Genomic DNA, 21115 nt, shown 5'->3' on the forward strand with positions numbered 1-21115 from the left:
TCCAGGGTCCAAATACTTTGGATAGATTACCTGCCCAAGCATTAAGTTGGACAGTTGTCCAATGACATTAATGGTAGGGGCATCTCTTCTTTGCCTCCCAGGATGCTTGAACCACTTCTCCTTAATCATCTTGTTGTAAATAGGCACATCTTTTATAGCTTTGAGAAGTGGAATTTTGACACATAGATTTTTCAATTCTCCCAGAAGTTTAGTTTCTTCTCAGGTAGGTTGGAGTGGTTGGGTTAATCTCTCAGCAAAGGGTGGTGGATTTACTTTAGGCATGATTTCCTCTCTTTCTTCCTCAATTTCCCTAGGTGGAGGTAGAGGTTGGCTTCCCGGGAGCACTCTCCCAGATATCATGTTGATTTCCTGAATTTCCACAACATAAGCTGGATAAGATGTCTCTCCACTATATAGTAGTTTTTCCTGTCTATTGTTCGGGTTTGGATTTGGCTGGGCAGGCATTTGGGGTTGTTTAGGTGGAAAAGAGTGTAAAATCTGCGGTTGAGCAGGTGGTGAAGGAAATAAAGTTGGAGCATTGTTGTATGGGGGCCTCCACCCTTGGGGTGGTGCATTCCACTGAGGTTGTGGCAGAGCATTTGGTTGAAATGACTGGCTGGTTGGCTGGGAATGATACTAAGGTGCAAAGGACCAAGGAGGAGGTGTAGACCAGGAAGGATGAGTAGGGGGTCCCCAAGGGGGAATGGATGTGGTCTGGTTTGGGTTGTAATATGCATGGGATGACCCTTGCATGCTCTGTTGGTATGGCCTAGGCCATGGGGTCTCCTTTGGTTTATGTAGCAGAGCTATTCAATTACCCCTTCAGCTCCTTGATATACAAATTTTAGTCCAGGTAGAGAAGGGCACTTGTTTATAGAGTGGGTTTCTTCACAAACTAAGGAGATTTCAATCGAATTCAATGGGAATTCATTCCTAGGGTGCCTCCTGGTGCACCTAGGGTAGAAAATGGCTAAGGCTCTCTTTACTTCCTCCTGTTCTCTCTTAATGTGCATAGTTTCCATTTGTAGGGTGAGGGTTTGTAGCATTTCACTCCTGAAGCATGTTTCCAATTTCACCCTTGATGGATGCTTTAGAAGAGGATGGACTGACCATAGGTTGACTACCCCTACCCTTTTTCCTAGCTTCCCTAGAATGATTTCTAAAGACAGTCTTGACATCCTCATAGGGTAACTTATCAATGTTCCCTCCTGCTAACAATTTTAGGGTATTGAGAAGATTTTCCCTTACTCCTCTAAGTAGGACTAGCTTCAGCGACTCAGGGTCAAGTGTGCACCTGGCCCTTTTGTAGCTAAGCTAGAATCTTTCTTCATAATCCTCTATGGATTCATGATGCCCTAAGGTCATCCTAAAATTTTCCTCTTTACTGTCTTTAGACCTATAGTAGTCTTGATACTTTTTGTTGATGGCTTGCTACATCTGAGCCCAAGTTGTGATGTTATCCCAGGGTAAACCCATGAACCAACACAAAGCTACATCCTTGAGAGTGAATGGGAATAGTTTCAACTTCTGCTCATCATTGGTGTAGTCATAGGTTTGGCATATGACAATAAATTCAAATAAGAAGGTGCCTGGATATTTTGAGGTCAGGCCATGGAAATGAGGAAGGGAAGAGGGGCTTATATTCTTCATCTTAGTATCCCCATTGGTTCCCTGATGGGGAAGGCACCCTCAACTCTTTCTCTATTTCATTTTTCATTTATATTTTTAGCCATTGGATCAGTAGGGATGGGTTCTTCTTATTCTTCTTCCCCTATAGGTTCTTCAAATATTTCAGGTTGCTCACCCAAGGGTTCCTCCAATTCATAGTCACTGATGAAGAGGGAAGGTTGGATATTTGAAGCAGTGGGGGTATTTGGAAAAAATTTCCCTACTTTATCCCTATTCTTACGAGGCATGAAAAAAAATGTTTTTGTTTTGTTTTGTGTTTTTTCAGACTTTGAAAGTGATTGCGAAATTGAAATTTCAGACAGAATGAAAACTTAACTAACTGAATGAAAACTAACTACTTGAATGAAATCTTACTTGCAAAATGGAAAGGAAAGCAAAGAATGTAGAACGGAAAAGAAAGCAGCTAAATTACTCTTGCAGAAATGAAAATAATAACATAATATCAGAAACAAGAAATGGATGAAAGAAAGCAGTAATCACATATTACTTAGACACCTCCCCAACAACGACACCAAAAAGTGATGAGCACTAGTATTGCAGCAAGAATGTTGTAACTCCTGGGGCTACCAGCTTTATTTTATCAAACCGGGGTTCGTACAAACTTGGAGATGACAATGCTGTATACACAAGTAAAAGTGATGGTTTTTTCCTTTTGCCACTTTTCAGCTAGTGAGGGACCACTAGGGTTTTTCAAGCCAAACATCTATGGATTCAGAAGAAGTTCGATTACTCATGAGGGAAAGAGAAATTTACTCTAAGAGAAAACTTATCTACTGCAATAAGGAAAAAGATTGAAATCCAATGCTAAAATCACACCATTTTCTAGCTAACTACTAAGAGACTATGCTTTAGAAAGAATGCTAGGTTAACATGTATGAAAATCTATTGTCCTAAGCATGTAATTTCAAAACATCAAACATTACTATTGTGCATGTAAATGACTAGAATAAATCTATCTTTCTTTTTATATTTTTCTTTATGGAAGAGTGTGAAAGCTAATATCTTTTGGCGATGTGTCAGGTGGCTTAGGAACGCTGGTGGATGGTTGGAAGGTTTGGAAGACTCTTAGGTGACCTTGTCTGGCTTCCTAGAGGTGTTTCCCTCAATTCGTCCTCAAAACAAGCCACTACAGGAAAACCTATAGGATTCCCTGTATTTCTATAGGATATAGCTGAGAGGAAAATGATGGGTGCTAGAGGTGATGGAAGGCTTAGGTAAGGTGGTTGGTGGACGGAATGAAACAAGAGAATTCCTAGGATCACCCAGAAATCAAAATCAAGGTTGGGAGATGGTTGGATTTTCTCAACATGCTTGGAGAAGTTTCCTTGTAAAATGATGAAATTGGTGAGGGTCTTAGTGAAAGCAAGGAATGATCATGGTTGTATGAATTTTGAAGGAGGTTTCTGGCTATGAGATCTATCTTTAATTCTGAAACACCTATACTGCATCAAACATTGATATTTTCCCAAAAATCATGTAAACAAGGAGAATTTCAATAAGTTAGGAAAATAGAGTTTAATGAGCTGGTTGTCTACTTCATGCATGAGGAAAACTTGGAGAATAAGATGGAATCATTGATGAGATCTACTGTAAGGCTGAATATTGAAGAAATTATGACTAGGTCCTACTCTTGCAACTTGATCAAATGTTGGCTTAAGTACAAAAAACTCTAAATTCTATGAGAAAGTAGAATTCTGCCTTTTTGGGGCTGCATAGGAGTCCTTTCCTCAAATCATGATCCCTGCAGGGAGAAGTGAGGCCAAAACACCTATTGACAAATTTTTGGATGGTTCCTTATCTCTTCTAAACTACTGCTGGAGTAAAGCACAAATGGAAGCAAACTAATGAACAAACTAATGAATTCCACACTACTTGCAATGAAATTCTTCTAAGGAACATTTAACCATGAATCTATGAAATCAATCTAAGCATACAGATACAAGAAGAGGAGCCTTTGCTGATAGGGTTGGGTCCTAACCCAAGAGCTTCAACCCTTTGAGTTAACTCAGTATTGGATCAAGAAAAATCTCATTCTCATATCAAAAGAGAAAATTACATAGCAATGTCTTCCACGAGTCTGGAGCTAAAAAATAACTAGTGTTTTTACAGCAAAAATTTGAATCCTAATGAGGCTCTAGCCCCCCTTATTTATACAACTGTAGTCCCCAACGACTTCCTTAAATCTAGGGAGGCTTAGCTCTTAAACTCGAGATAAACTAACTCTTTGACTGTCACTTGCTCGGCTGCCTTTTGATCTTCATGACTTGGCTGCTTGTACTCCAAGAGAGTGTGATTGATGTAGGAATATTCAAATGAGGGAGGAGTAAATGAGGTGTATTTACCTCCTACAATATCTCTTCCTTGTCCCATTCGAGTTTAAGCCTTTAATCCTACCAAAATTCCCCGATTTTCTCTCACAAACCTGCATTCAATGCACATTAGTCCACTAGGCATAATATCTCACTTTGACTCATCTCATTAAACAAAATATAATAAAAACATGTAATAAATTGTGAGAAGAGTTTATTTGACTAAGCTAGGAGGTGAATTAAGGTCCATTTAGTTACCCAACGATGAGGCTCATCACTTACTCGCTGAAGATTCCACATGGGAGGACGAGAATTGTATACAGAAGCATCCAAAGCTACTCAAGCGTTGAGGACAACACCTTTTGAAGGAGAGGGGCATGTTAGATCCTTATAATACTAGTGTAGCCCCTTATTGTTATTATTGCAACCCCCCTATGGTATTATTGTGCCCATGTAGTCCCCATGTTGTTATTATTATGCCCCATAGGAGCCCACTATTGTTATTGTTGTGACTCTACAATATTATTGTTATGTAGGTTCTTATTATATTGGGACCACTTAGACTCCTATATATAGAAAGGAGGTATTTTCATTTGTATCATCCAAGAATTGTTCATTTGTGTAATGTAAAAGAGGTTTCCCCCTCAAAGAGACTAATTTTTAAGTCGTTGATCTATCTCTTCTATCTTTTTGTGAGCTAGTTTCAGAACACCTAACCAATTTTCCCAACTCATTGGCCAGATGAGCAGTACTTCCCTTGTGTCCCAGACTACATAGGTAGGGTGATACAATAGTAGGGAAATAATATATCACATCCGACTCACAACCACAAATAGGTAAAGGATAAACCACATCCTATAGTCACATGTCACAATCATTGTAGGGAAAGGATGAATCACATCCTACGTGCATGTAAACCACTGAGAGTAGGGAAGGGATGAACCACATCCTATGTGCATGCAAACCACCAAGAGTAGGGAAAGGATGAACCACGCCATACATGCATTCCAACCAAAAATCATAGAAAGGATCCTACATGTGAGGAAAGGATGAACCACATCTCACTGACATATCAACCATCAATCTTAGGGAATGAGCATCCTACATGTGGGGAATCAATGAACCATGTCCCACTAACATGTCCACACATGACAACCAATAGATGTCTATTTGTATCTTTGACTGGGGTGTCTACAGGAGAAGGTAAACCACTCATCCTTCTTATATTCCATAAGAGAAGGTGATCCACTCATCCTATTCATATCTCATCAATTGTAGGGGAAGGTGAAACACTCACCCTATGGTTGCCCATATCTCAAGAAGTACCCCAAGCCTCTAGGAGCTCCCAGAGCTCAATGTTCAATCAATAGAGAATTGTGCCAGGTTACTCTTTGAAAACTAAGACTAGATCTTGATGATAATATTGATGACTGGTTCGTCAATAAGAGCCTCATTTCTCCACCTAGAAGCATATAGATGTATATATGAAGGTATACAACTCACTAAATAGCTTCTACAAACATACTGACTTACAACTATCCATTGTAGCAGCAGAGATCTTATCAACACTTAGCAATATTCTGTCTTTTGCATATTCATGATACTAAATACTTAGTTGTTCTTACTCCCTCTTGCTCAGGGTGACCTAAGCTTGTCTTTCCAGAGTTGGTAACATTTCATATGATTAGACTTTCCCTTGTTAAGATGCAAGGTATTCATCGAGTTTGTAGATAATTTATCAAAGTCATGATCCTGGCAGTGCACTCCCATAAACAAGAATGTTCTATGCTATACTTGCGGGGAGGATTCAACAGATAAATCCCTCTGAGACTGAAGAGATGAGGCATTCATGTTAGAGGTAAACTATTCATAAAACCAAATGTTTGTCAAGTCCTGAATATGTAATAATTCATTTTTCCTTTAGAACCCGATGGTAGCTTCAAAAGAGCTTCATCCTTAGTTATAAGCATCAATAATCAATAGAACCTTATCACGATCTTACCCTTTTGGGTAGGAAATCAGAGAGTCTTCAAATATTTCTCCAAGATTGAGATTTTTCCTTTTCTTCAAGTACCATTCCATTCCTATTGATCTGTATTCATTATCAACTGTCTGGGCTATACTGTAGTTGTACCAACATTTGAGTACTGTAATGACTATAAGGATTCAAAGTGAGGTCTACATGTACATAGGCTCTTATTAAAATTACATCTAACCAAGGTCTATAACCTTTTTCAGGTATAAACTGAATTATATCTGTACTTTTGGAATATGCACAGACCATGGCTCGAATTATGGGCATCTCCTTCTGACTTATTTGTTCACCCAAAAAGCATCCTTCATTTTCTTCATTTGTCCTGAATGTTCATAGCCTCTCGACAATAAAGAATAAGAAGACTTATTGGACTTTACAGAGCATACTTCTACCTTGGGAAAGTGCTCTTCATTTTATCTCACATCCAAGAAGACACAAAACCATCAATGAGTATGTTATAAGTATGGATAGTGGGAGAGAGCCTTGCATCCTTAATTTCTCAATCAACCATTTCCATCGAATGCCCAAGTGTAGATAAGAGTATATTGTAGGTTTCAATAGTGGGGATACGATTTGCATCCCTCTTCATGTCTTTGAATACTGACAGTGCCTTCTTTGTAAGACCATTGCATATATAACAAGTCATTAGAGGATGGTACACTGAGGTTACCCTGTTAGTTCCTGGAACTCTGCAAACAATTAAATCAACATTCTTTTCTCTTTCAGCAAGAAGAATCGATTTGGAGTACTTCTCTGGATCAACTGACATCTCAGATTGTGTTTAATTTTCTGTAGATTCCTCATTGGCCTGGGGAAATGGATCTGGCCTCTGCCCACTATCAGTTTGATTCAACAAGAGTAGAAGAAGTCACCAGGTGGTTTACTAGGGAGACAATTCCTTTTCAGAGCCTCTTGATTCATCTCTCCTCTGAAACATTTACTATGAAATATGAAAATAATCTCCAAACGGCAACAACACATAATCAGAGGCAGTACTCTCATTACCTCATGGATTCAATCTTTTTCAAAATGTTGATCCCAAACTCACCAGCTTCTTTTATACATTCCTCAGAGATTACCCAACTTCTGCTCTTTACACAGATGAGGATTCCACAGTTTCTATTCTTTGCATAGATGGAAGAGGCATCCAGTCTATTGGATCTTCGATCAGGAAAAAATTTTATGGCAGCTTATGATGCAAGAAGAAGCCCTTGTCATAATAAGATGAGCAGAGAGATTCTCGTCTCTAAACAAAACAAGCTCTGCAAATATTTTTGGAGGACTACGAGGAACCTATGATAAAATTGTCATTGCAACAAATAACACCCATGTTTGCACTTGGAAACATGGTGAACCAATATAGACTTATAAGAGCGGAGTATCCTTAGGGGAAAATTACAAAAAGCACCCCTACTATAGCGAAATTAGGTAGCATAATGCCAAAAGTGATAATTGAGCTTGCACCAGTCGAATCTCCAAATTGATTCCTTGAATGAAGGCAAAAATAAAGGAATTCATTCCTTCACTACTTTTCAACATTCACAGTACCATAAAATTTGTGGAATCCATGTTAGTATCTTCTTTCCAAAAGGCCACATTGCAAAATAAAAACATGAAGATTTGGCTCTTCCCATTCATATGTCCTAGTGACTACAACATGCATCAATGCATAAACAACTTTAGAAAGTGGATTTGCAACAAACAAAAAGATAAATAACATTGAAAACTTCTTGTTTAATGGAATTTGTGTCATGGAAATAATAATCAAGGCAGTAAACAATAAGAACATGGTTTTGAATTTTGAAAAACATATAAATCTCATAATTCTTTCTTTTTGTCGATTGAAAATCATATAAAGCTCAAATTGCTTTCTTTTTTTCCAATCAAATTGTTCACTATTTCCCCCATCCAAAATAGTTGTAAGCCAAACTTTTTCTACTTATAGTGATTTGGATTTTTTGTCCACTTAGATATCTAAATGCTAAAAGATATCATTTTTTTCCATCTTCAAAATCTCTAGGACATCATTCCAGATTCCAACCCTAGCAATTCAGATGTAATACAATAATCTATTCATTGGAGTATTATTGGATATTTATGATGTATTGCTCTTTAATCCCTTCAGAGAAAGCATAAAAGTCTGCTTTTGAGGATCAATTTCATTGGAGCTTCCAAGAACAATTTGTCACAGGAAAAATGTGGAGGGCCTAGTAGAAACCTATATTACATGGGAGTTCACTTGCCCCTCTCGTTCTTGTGATGCATATGGTGTTGTAGGAGTGTGTGATTTACTTGGGAAGCTACACATCCAAGTGCTCCCAAGAATGTTCCTAGCACTCATGGGAACACTCCCCATATGGTTGAAAGATGACTAATTATTTTCCTTTTTCTAAAAATATTGTGGACTATGTGAAGGCCCTAGTAGGCCCCAAACACTATGGAGGATGGTTTAGAGCTTATAAAAACTCCAATCCATATTCTTTTCTTATTCCAATTGTCATCGACTCATTTCATTCATTTCTTATTAGGGTTTTGAGAATTGCTCATGGCAAGAAAAATCAAGAATAGATAGTAGAATTGTTTCTATTTTTATTTTTATTTTTTATTTCATTACTTGTCATAGACTTCAACTCTATTTAGTTTTTCAGTTTCCAGTATCTATTTTATAAATTAGGCACATGGCCTATCTTGTAAACATTATTCTATACATGCTATAACTCTTTGGTGACAATGACCTATTACATTTCATATTCTAGACCTTCCAATTTGGCTCCTAACTTTTGTAATTCTTAGATGGCTGATGTTATTTGGTTCAATTTCATTTAATATTCTACTCCATCCTATTTATTTTGAATTTGTAACTTCTAAATAGTTTACCACTAGTTAAAAATCCTTGAGACTTATACTAAATCCTTGATGTTCTAATCTACTATGAATCACATTTGTAAGCTCTTAATAATATCATATTGCCTATTATTAGCATTAAAATATGTATTAATCTCCACAACTAATTTGGAATTATATACATTTGTTTTGAAGGTGTTGGCACTAATGCTAGGAACTCTATTTATAGTAATATTCCTTCCATTTAATCAACCATGGTGGATTATAAGGGGCTAACATGTTTTTTTTGGTAGTTAGGGTTAGTGGGGCGGGGGGAAGATCACCACGCTTGCTTTACAAATGAGGTAGTTCCTATTGTACAAGCCCATTTTAATTGAAACTATATGCATTATAATAATATAAAATGTAAATATATGTGTATAGAATGTCCCTGGGAATGCTTTCTCCCAAGACTTTTTTGTAAAAGATTGCTTTAAGAATCTTGCACTATTTGAAGGCCATGTGGCTTTGCATGATTTGTAGATTCGAAAGTAAAGGATGCTAAAGTTAGTATAGAGTTCATAGTCAAGAAATTGAGTTTATTTGTCATTTCATTGAGAATTATTACTATTGGTGGTTGTTGTTCATGTGCCTTGATAGCGTTGTGACCATTTGGTTCTAGTCATATAGATAGTTTTTTTTTTTAATTTTGATTATCTAGGCCCAAGGTAGAATAACTGAGATACGTTGACCTTATTCATATAGATTTTTTCTTGATTTTGATTATTTGGGCCCAAGGTAGAATAATTGAGATACATTGACCTTATTCTACATTACAGTCTTCCTTCATTTTGCATGCAGACATTTGAATCACGATAGTGAGTAACTCCCCTTTCTTGCTACCTAATGCTATTTTCTTAGTTTAATTTTTTTTATTTTTTTCTTAAATGAATTTTTCCCACAATTGTTGATTCTTGACCTATTTGAGTGTTTTGAGTGCGAGAGTCTTGGAAGAACATTTGGTATCACACTCTTGTGACAAACCTGTTTCGGAGCACTCTTTAGGGTATGAAGGAGTGTTCCATGCCTCCATGGGAGGCACTCTCAGAAGTGCACTTCTCTAGTGCTTTTGGAATGAATGTGAGGAACTTAAAGCACTCGCTAAGTGAGCCTAGAGGTTTCCTTGGGTGACTGAGAGTGCTCTCACCATTAAAAAAATGCTCATGAACCATTCTTATGCTTAGTGAAATTTCTTTTACAAAAGTTCACATTTGTAGGGATTTTTTCATTTGAGGCCTAACGAAGGGCCTTAATAGCCATGTAACTCATGGCTATGGTTTATGGAGAGATTGAAGGGGAGTTCAAAGGACACCATAATCATTATTGTTGGATATATCAGAGGAAAGGTCTATGTCTACTCTTTCTTTTCTTTCTTTCCCCTTGTGTTTAATGCTCTATTTTCATACTCTTCTCATTCATTTTCCTTCATTCTATTGCATGTTTTTGTCAATACATGTGTTGGTTATCTGTTTTATTCTTCCATATTTTAATGATATTGTCTATTGGCAATACCAATGATGAGAATGGATTTGAGAATCTTCATGGTGAGGATGGCCCATTCCGTGGAGAGGGACTTTTGGCTTTGTGATATATTTAATTCCATCATATAGGTATTTGATTTGTTGTTAACCAAGGAATGGAGTAAAATCTTCCTAGAAGATCCTAGATCTCATTGCCATCCAAATGGCTCTAAGTGAAATCAGTTGAAGAGATCTATGTTTTGATAGGTTTATGTTCAAACCATTTCTTTTTACAGTCTAACTAGGATGCCTCTTACCAAGATTTTTGACCTCAAGCTAGTGGAACAATAGCCTTTGAGACCTCCTTAGTAAAGGATAACATCATGAATGAGATCAAGGATCAGAGAGATTCGGGCAATCTACCTAGATCAAGGGGATAATAACAATAATTTTTTCTAGTAGTTTATGAATCATTGAAAGAAAATTAACACTGTTTGGAAAATGCCAAGGGCAGGTGGCATGATCGTTTTCTTCCATGAAAATGATCAAGGCACTGAACATTTCACACATATTTATGAAGAATAGAAAAAGGGTGACTATTGCAGAAGTGCTGCAAATGAAGACACTTTTTGTCCAGTTTTGTTAATATCATTGGGCTTCTTTGATTAAGTGAGTCAAGAAAATGTCTCTATTTGTCATTCTAGAAGTTGTTTGTATACCATTGATAAGAATTTTTTGGTCTTCAAAGCAGGTCTAGGAATGGGAAGAAACAATTATGTTGAGCTTCCTGCATTGAAGTTCCTACTGAAATTGGTAGAAAACAAAAGGCATCCTTGAGAGGGATGTCTATGAGGATTCAGAGATGATACAAAAATGTCTAAAGGGAAGGTATAGGATAAGAACTTGAAACTGTAGTGAATTCTGGAATAGGTCAAGCTCATGAAAAATAGTTTCTCTAGCATATCATTCCTTCACATTGATAGGGGAACTTAATATATATGCAGATGAGATTTCAAAAGGGGATCTGTAGCTGGTATTCAACATTGAATATATATTTGAGTATCAAAGAGACATATCATAGGCTCAATCTCAGCTGGTAATTGAGGTCTAATTTTATTCTCTGAAAGCATTTGTACAAGGCATAGATATACCTCTCATAAGGAAGACTCTAGGGACTGTTGCATCAAATCAATGGTAATTAGGGGTTATAGAGGAACTTCAGGATATGGTATTGATGTTTATGTGGAAATTTTTACTCAAGATTCAGTGAAGGGTTTATCAAAGAAACGAAATAAATATTTCAAATAATTATCTTAATTTATAACAAGAATTGAAGTACTTAGTTTCCATAGGAATTTTTCTATGGTGGGATTCGTTTCAGTAAAGTTGTATGGCTACCCTCACTGTGTTTTAAAGACTCAAAAAATAGTCAGGAATATTTTGGGATCTATTTTAATATGAATTCTTGCATGCTTCAAAGTGAGTTTCTAAAATTATTATTGGAATAAGTGTTGGAGGCCTTAGAGCTATAAGACAGTTCCATGACTTTGAAGTTTTCTCAGCCAGATATGTTAGTGGCATACTTTTGAGATCTGGAGGGAAACTTCTTATTGTTTCTTTAGATTCCTTTTGGAAGATTACTAGTGTGGTACTGGATTCACCTAATATGCAAAGATCAAGTGCTTGGATGTGTATTTGAAGACTTAGTGAACAACTAATATTCTATTATGGGAATTGTTATAATTTTGGTATGTGGGGAGGAGCCTCAGTGGAAGAAAATCTAAAAACATGGTGCACAAAGTTGTCTACTAAAATATAAACCCTCTTCCTTTCTTAGAGGCATGGGAAGTTAGGTTGTCCTTAAATGCTCAATATTTTTACGATAGAGGTGTATAGCTCCCTTCAACATGTAGTGCAGAGTTTGGTGATCCTTGATCTTAGTCACGAAGCTATTATAAAATTTTACATCATATTATTATTTCTTTATTTGCTTTGATATAATTATTTTAGCTATCACTAAGCTTCTAGTCCCTGGGACTTACTTTTCAACATTTATATACTTCCTCTAGTCCTATGTGATAGATTTTGATTTTGTAGCTTAGAATCAATACCATATTAAAGTTGCATATGCACATATGCATAACACTTGTAATGAGAGGAGGGACATTTTATATAGTATTCAATTTTTAATTATCAGTACACATTTGATATCTCCATGAGAGAGAGATGCAAGGTAGACCAGTGCCGCTGGACAATGTAGCCATAAATAAAATAAATGTGAATTGAATTCTTAAATAACTTCATAAGTGCTTATAACTCAAAAGTACTCAATATCTGCCAATGCAGTTTTGGTAGGTCATTTTGGTGACAATGACCTATTACATTTCATATTCTACACCTTCCAATTTGGTTCCTAACTTTTGTAATTGTTAAATGGCTGATGTTATTTGGTTCAATTTCATTTCATATTCTACTCCATCCTTTTTATCTTGAATTTGTAACGTCTAAATAGTTTACCACTAGTTACAAATCCCTGAGACTTATGCTAAATCCTTGATGTTCTAATGTACTATGAATCACATTTCTAAGCTCTTAATAATATCATATTACCTATTATTAGCATTAAAGTCTATATTAATCTCCACAACTAATTTGGAATTCTATACATTTGTTTTGAAGGTGTTGGCACTAATGCTAGGAACTCTATTTATAATAATATTCATTCCATTTTCACAACCATGGTGGATTATAAGGGGCTAACATGTTTTTTTTTGGTAGTTAGGGTTGGTGGGGTGGGGGGAATATCACCACGCTTGCTTTAAAAATGAGGTAGTTCCTATTGTACAAGACCATTTTAAATTAAAATATATGTGTTATAATAATATAAAATGTAAATATATGTGTATAGAATGTCCCTGGGAATGCTTCTCTCCCAAGAATTTTTTGTAAAATATTGCTTTAAGAATCTCGCACTGTTTGAAGGCCTCGTGGCTCTGCATGATTTGCAGATTCAAAAGTAAAGGATGCTAATGTTAGTATAGAGTTCATAGTCAAGAAATTGAGTTTATTTGTCATTTCATTGAGATTTATTACTATTGGTGGTTGTTGTTCATGTGCCTCGATAGCCTTGTGACCATTTGGTTCTAGTCATATAGATTTCTTTTTAATTTTGATTATCTAGGCCCAAGGTAGAATAATTGAGATACATTGACCTTATTCATATATATTTTTTCTTGATTTTGATTATTTGGGCCCAAGGTAGAATAATTGAGATACATTGACCTTATTCTACGTTATGATCTTCCTTCATTTTGCATGCAGACATTTGAATCACGATTGTGAGTAACTCCCTTTTCTTGCTACCTCATGCTATTTGCTTATTTTAATTTTTTTTATTTTTTTCTTAAATGAATTGCTCCCACAATTGTTGATTCTCGACCTCTTTGAGTGTTTTGAGTGCAAGAGTCTTGGAAGAACATTTGGTATCACACTCTTGTGACAAACCTGTTTCAGAGCACTCTTTCAGGTATGAAGGAGTGTTCCATGCCTCCATGGGAGGAACTCTCACAAGTGCACTTCCCTAGTGGTTTTGGAATGAATGTGGGGAACTTAAAACACTCCCTAAGTGAGCCTAGAGGATTCCTTGGGTTACTGAGAGTGCCCTCACCATTAAAAAATGCTCATGAACCATTCTTATGCTTAGTGAAATTTCTTTTACAAAAGTTCACATTTGTAGGGATTTTTTCAGTTGAGGCCTAATGGAGGGCCTTAATATCCATGTAACTCATGGCTATGGTTTATGGAGAGATTGAAGGGGGGTTTAAAGGACACCATAATCATTACTGTTGGATATATGAGAGGAAAGGTCTATGTCTACTCTTTCTTATCTTTTTTTCCCTTTGTGTTGAATGCTCTATTTTCATACTCTTCTCATTCATTTTCCTTCATTCTATTGCATGTTTTTGTCAATACACGTGTTGGTTATATGTTTTATTCTTCCAAATTTTAATGATGTTATCTATTGGCAATACCAATGATGAGAATGGATTTTAGAATCTTCATGGTGAGGATGGCCCATTCCATGGAGAGGGACTTTTGGCTTTGTGATATATTTAATTCCATCATATAGGTATTTGATTTGTGGTTAACCAAGTAATGGAGAAAAATCCTCCTAGAAAATGCTAGATTTCATTGCCGGCCAAATGGCTCTAAGTGAAATCAATTGAAGAGATCTATGTTTTGATAGATTTATGTTCAAACCATTTCCTTTTACAATCTAACTAGGATGCCTCTTACCAAGATTTTTGACCTCATGCTAGTGGAAGAATAGCCTTTGAGACCTCCTTGGTAAAGGATAGCTTCATGAACGAGATCAAGGATTAGAGAGATTCAATCTACCTAGATCAAGGGGATAAAAACAATAATTTTTTCCAGTAGTTTATGAATCATTGAAAGACAATTAACATTGTTTGGAAAATGCCAAGGGCAGATGGCATGATCATTTTCTTCCATGAACATGATCAAGGAACTGATCATTTCACACATATTTATGAAGAATAGAAAAGGGTGACTATTGCAGAAGTGGTGCAAATGACGACACTTTTTGCCCAGTTTTGTCAATGTCCTTGGGCTTCTTTGATTAAGTGAGTCAAGAAAAAGTCTCTGTTTGTCATGCTAGAAGTTGTTTTTATATCATTGATAAGCATTTTTTGGTCTTCAAAGCAGGTTTGGTCACGGGAAAAAAAAATTATGTTGAGCTTCCTGCATTGAAGTTCCTACTAAAATTGGCAGAAAACAAAAGGCATCCCTGAGAGGGAGGTCTATGAGGATTCAGAGATGATACAAAAAAGTCTAAAGGAATGGTACATGATAAGAACTTGAAACTGTAGTGAATTTTGGAATAGGTCAAGCTCATGAAAATAGTTTCTCTAGCAAATCATTCCTTCACATTGATAGGGGAACTTAATATATATGCAGATGAGATTTCAAAGGGGGATCTGTAGCTGGTATTCAACATTGAATATATATTTGAGTATCAAAGAGACATATTATAGGCTCAATCTTAGCTGGTAATTGAGATCTAATTTTATTTTTTGAAAGCATTTGTAGAAGACATAGATATACATCTCATAAGGAAGACTCTAGGGACTGTTGCATCAAATCAATGGTAATTAGGGGTTATAGAGGAGCTTTAGGATATGGTATTGATGTTTATGTGGAAATTTTTACTAAGGATTCAGCGAAGGGTTTATCAAAGAAATGAAATAAATATTTCAAATAATTATCTTAATTTATAACAAGAATTGAAGTATTTAGTTTCCATAGGAATTTTTCTATGATGGGATTCGTTCCAGTAAAGTTGTAGGGCTAGCCTCACTGTGTTTTAAGGACTCAAAAAATAGTTAGGAATATTTTGGGATCTACTTTGATATGACTTCTTGCATGCTTCAAAGTGAGTTTCTAAAATTATTATTGGCATCAGTGTTGGAGGCCTTAGAGCTACAAGACAGTGCCATGACTTTGAAGTTTTTTCAACCAGATATGTTGGTGGCATACTTTTGAGAGCTAGAGGGAAACTTCTTACTGTTTCTTTAGATTCCTTTGGGAAGATTACTAGTGTGGTACTGGAATCACCTAATATGCAAATATCAAGTGCTTGGATGTGTATTTGAAGACTTAGTGAACAACTGAGATTCTATTATGGGAATTGTTAGAATTTTGGTACGTGGGGAGGAGCCTCAATGGAAGAAAATCTAAAAACATGGTGCACAAAGTTGTCTATTAAAATATTAACCCTCTTCCTTTCTTAGAGGCATGGGAAGTTAGGTTGTCCTTAAATGCTCAATATTTTTATGAGAGGTGTATATCTCCCCTCAACATGCAGTGCAGAGTTTGGTGATCCTTGATCTTAGTCACGAAGCTATTATAAAATTTTCCATCATATTATTATTTCTTTATTTGCTTTGATATAATTATTTTAGCTATCACTAAGCTTCTAGTCCCTGGAACTTACTTTTCAACATTTATATACTTCCTCTATTCCTATGTGATAGATGTTGATTTTGTAGCTTAGAATCTATACCATATTAAAGTTGCACATACACATATGCATAACACTTGTAATGAGAGGAGGGACATTTGATATAGTATTCAATTTTTAATTATCAATACACACTTGATATCTCCATGAGAGAGAGATGCAAGGTAGACCAGTGGCACTGGACAATGTAGCCATAAATAAAAGAAATGTGAATTGAATGCTTAAATAACTTCATAAATGCTTATAACTCAAAAGTACTCAATATCTGCCAATGCAGTTTTGGTAGGTGATTTTGGTGGTTGGTACTAGACTTACATTCTATTCTTCTTCAAGGACAACTTCATTAGTGTGCAACTCTTCTTGGTGACTAGAGGCCGTTGTTTTTATCTCAATTCTTAGTTAGGTCCTTGACCTCCTAGATGCTAACTATGTAGCTTGGCATCATTTCCATATAAAACTTGCACTTGCACATATGCAGAACACTTATAGAGAGAGGAGATACATATGATTTATTATTCAAAGTGTGTAATTTATCCATACATAATGATATATTTGTGAGAGAGATGTATGGTAGAGAAGAAACACTACATAATGAAGCAATGAAAAAAGGACATGTGAGGATTTATGGGAGGCTCAGATTCTGAGCCCATAGGAAGTATGGTATAACAAGTATGGTATAATTTTGTCAAGGGACCATTACGTATCCTGGTAATTATTGGGTTAACAACCTAATTTAAGCATTCCTAGAGGTTAGAATGAGGGATGTTGACCTACAATCCATCTTATCTTTAGCTATCTTAACTATGCCACCTCAATTCATTGAGTAGAAGATAAACTGGAGTTACCATAACCTTCTCCTTGGGAGGTTCCGAGTAGAATTTTGGGTTGGTATGCTCTCAATGTTGAATTCTAGACATATTTGTTAGTTTCTGTTGTGCACAAAGAAAACAAGATGGAAATAAATTAATTAATGTACTCATGGTTGGCTTCCTCTGTATGCAAACATCAATTTGTAAATAGTCTCTGTGGCCTCCAATTGCACTTCCTGCATACTTACAAGGTGTCACCTTGCTAGGTATAAGGTGTTATTACAACAATATTTATTTTACTATAATTTTGTTTCATGTAATGATTGTTGATGCCAAGTATAGTCAACCAAACAATGTTGTTGCTATATTGTCACTCCAAAAACCTAACACTAAAGGTGTTGATATGAAAATATTTCTTTTACTGTAATTCTTATTTATGTAATGATTGTTGATGCCAAGAAAACTCAATGAAATGATGTTGTTGTATATGATAAGTTTGTGAGTCATATTCGTTGTATTGTCACCCCATAAATCCAAGGACCTAAAGACTCTACAAGTTTTAGTCCAACCCTTAATTAAAGGGAATGTACATACTACATTCTATGCATCCAAGATTTACTTCATCTAGGAATAAAAATGTTTTTGAAAATCTATTTATTCCATTACCTACCCAATTGTAAGTGAGGTCCCTAAGGTTTCCCAACAATCATAGTGTCATACCATTTCTGGCTGACAATAATAATTCAAACCAAGCCAAAATGAATAGAGTATTCTCCTCGCACTATCAGAAATGTAGGTGTATGTTTTTGGGTGCCTCCCTGTGCGTAAACTAGGCCTCCTTAGGGCTAAGCAGGTCAAAAGTTTTGTCTGTTTGTAATATCTTTCTATACTTATGATTTTCCTCTTTATGTTTAACAAGAAAAGTAGAAAAAGTTGTAAGACTATGAGTCACCACATATCAACTTTCTTGTTTAAGATTTTCCTATAGCTGAAAGAAACTATACTGCTTATTTGGAAATTAATGAGTCACTTTTGTGGAGCCTGATTACATTGCTTTGTCATATGCAGAGGCATCCCATTGTATGATCTACAATGCTGCCCATACCTGATAGGATGCATGATTTCTTTATCCGTCATAACAATTTACATTATAATTGGCACCTTTGTAATGCCCAGACATTTGTGTTGAAAGACTAGTTTACCTGATAATTATAGTTGTGTCAAATTTGAGTCATCAAGACTATTTTGTACCTAGAATAATATGACACCAAAAGAAAAATTAGGAATTTGGAGAGCTAATTCATTTGAGTTCACTATCTAATGTGATTGAATGTGAACTAGTCTATGACAATTCTAATTTGCTAAATAACACATTGGAATCTTGCAACGTCGACGATCTCAAGCCAAAGTAGAATTAGAAAATAAGCTCATCAAAGTAAGGAAGGTAAGGAATGGTTTTGTTCATGATTATTTATTAAATACCTAACATGTTTGTTCAAAATAGTGTTACATTAGATAATTTTAGGGCCTCTCACTCTCGGTTTCTCCCAGGACAACTCCTAGGACCACACACACATTCTAATAATCATATGTACATAATGCTCGTGATTTGTCATCGTTCCCTAGAATTTTTGGCGAAGGACCACTCCCTTGTGTCAGAATCCCTGCTCCTTCACAACACTAGTTCCAATGGACTTTCTCTCATCCTCTTTTGGCTAGCCAAATTGTATTGATTTCATCTTCTGAAGTAAGCATGTCAACATATTTGGTTATTCATATACTGGCATGTCTTATGTCTTTTAATGTATTGTTTCTCATACTATGATGTCTACTCTTCATCCTTATCTCCATGAATCACTTCATCTTCAAGCAATGCGAAGAGAAAGGGGATGTGGTGGCCAATTTCTAAATACAAATCATTGGAGACAAAAAAGTTTAATGATGATGATGGGAAATTAACAGATAGAAAACATGCACAGGCTATTAGTTCATCAAGCATTGAAGCTTTGTAGTCTGAAAATGGAAATATGAATTCTTCAGAGGTACATGGTAATTCAGGGCTATCAGGATTAGAAGTTAAAAGCATGTCAGAATCATGCCTTGATGGAATAGGTTACAGCTATACTCAAGGGAATGGAGGGTACCTTTACCACCATGCTAGTTCACATTTCCATTTATTAGGTTCCAGTCCTCTTTTAGACGGAAGTGGTGAAGTAGAGAATGGGAAAGGTATGTGATATAACATCAAATGGGTTGTAGCAGATAATTGTTGTGATCCAATGAAATTTTGACATCATTTTGGTTGGGTTGTCACATGTTTTAGTATCATGTTTAATATAATTATAAGACTGTAGTATGGGAGAAATTTACTTCAGTTCAAGGAAATTGAAACTTATGGTACTGGGAGGGAGAAAGTTGAAGTAAAGCTTGTAGATTTATTTTTGTTTTCCAATCTTATCATATAAGAAAGCAACCTATTTCAAGTTTCTTTTGGGATGATGAGGTTTGATGTAAACATAACTTGGCAACTTTGGTCAAATCCTTGTGCATTTAAGAGCCTGATTATGGAAGTAACCAGATGGAAGACCTGCTACACGTAAGCATGTTTCTGATACAATGTTGACTATTAGTAGTACTGTGATTTAGTGTTCCAGTGTTTGGTCAATAAATTAACCTACACCATCTACTATTTCTAAGAGGAAAATCATTCTTGGTTGGTTACTGATAGACAATTGATCATGTCACGATTTAAATTAGAAATTATTTTATTCAGGAGAGTATTATTAACATTATGACGTTTGGAAGGGTTGCTATCTGCACATATTCTAAGACTACAGTGCCATACACAATTACCATAGCGAGGGCATGGTAATCAAATAACTATACATGCAATAGAAGAGTAGTTCTCTTTTTCAAAAACTATCTCATGGCATGATCATTACAATGAAGACTTAAGTATTTGGTGTAATGGTCGTATATAAGCTTGACATAGTTACTCTTTTTGGGAGTCAAACCTCTTTCATTAAATCATTCATTTTCTTCTCCCAGCTGTCCTCCTTTATACAACGCTTCAATAAGTGTATTATAAGTTGCAACATTCAATACTATACCTTTTCTAATATGTCATCATCAATTATGTTTAGCTGTTCAACATTGCCCTTGAGGGAGTTGATCTCCACAACTGTAGGTAAAATCATTGATGTGGGAACCAATACCTCGACTAACATTTGAAAGATAACATTTTTCACTTCCTCTACCATTCCAAGATTAGAAAGTATGTTAATGAATGAACTGTAGCTATCCATGTCAAGGAGAAGACCATGTTCTAGCATCTCTTTGTGTAGCTCGGTAACATGTCCAATTCTTCCCTTTTGCAAATGAGTTTCAATTAAAACTGTATAAATTTTAAAGCTTGGTTTCAATCTCCTTTGATGAATTTTTTGCAGGAGGTAGTTGACATCCTTCAAATTACCTATCTTGGTGATCCAGGTGGCTCCAGAGACACACACAGGACAACAAGGGCTTATGAAAGCTCAAAAATCATAGTGATCAAAATTATTTCGAACCTAGAACAAAGCGTAGATCATGTTGTCCTGATCATGGTGGTGTGAATGGTTCGTCAATCCGAGCTCGTATGAGGGAGAATGAGCCAGTCAATGTTCTAGTAAAAGTTGGGTTGTGGGCGAGGTTTAAGTGTCCTACAATTTGACCGACCCCGAGGCATGAAACCTAGCTCCCGAAATCGGTAGAAATTGTGGCCTCATTAATTTGCCCAATATCCCTTATTTCCTAAAGGTTGGGAAAATCCCCTCTATGTTTAACAGAATAAAATAAAATATATATATATTGTGGTGGCAGGCCACCACCCCCGCCACCCCCAAAACTACATT

General features: G+C 36.0%; 1 pseudogene; it reads left to right on the forward strand.

Moving 5' to 3' along the window:
• LOC149255439 (uncharacterized) overlaps window positions 1-19516 on the forward strand; it is a 40507-nt pseudogene extending 20991 nt beyond the window's left edge.
• The last annotated feature ends 1599 nt before the right edge of the window (window positions 19517-21115 follow it).

This window comes from Pinus tabuliformis, chromosome 7 (genome assembly GCF_031772625.1).
Source record: "Pinus tabuliformis cultivar Carrire ecotype Pingquan chromosome 7, CPIR1, whole genome shotgun sequence".
Classification (NCBI taxonomy): domain Eukaryota; kingdom Viridiplantae; phylum Streptophyta; class Pinopsida; order Pinales; family Pinaceae; genus Pinus; species Pinus tabuliformis.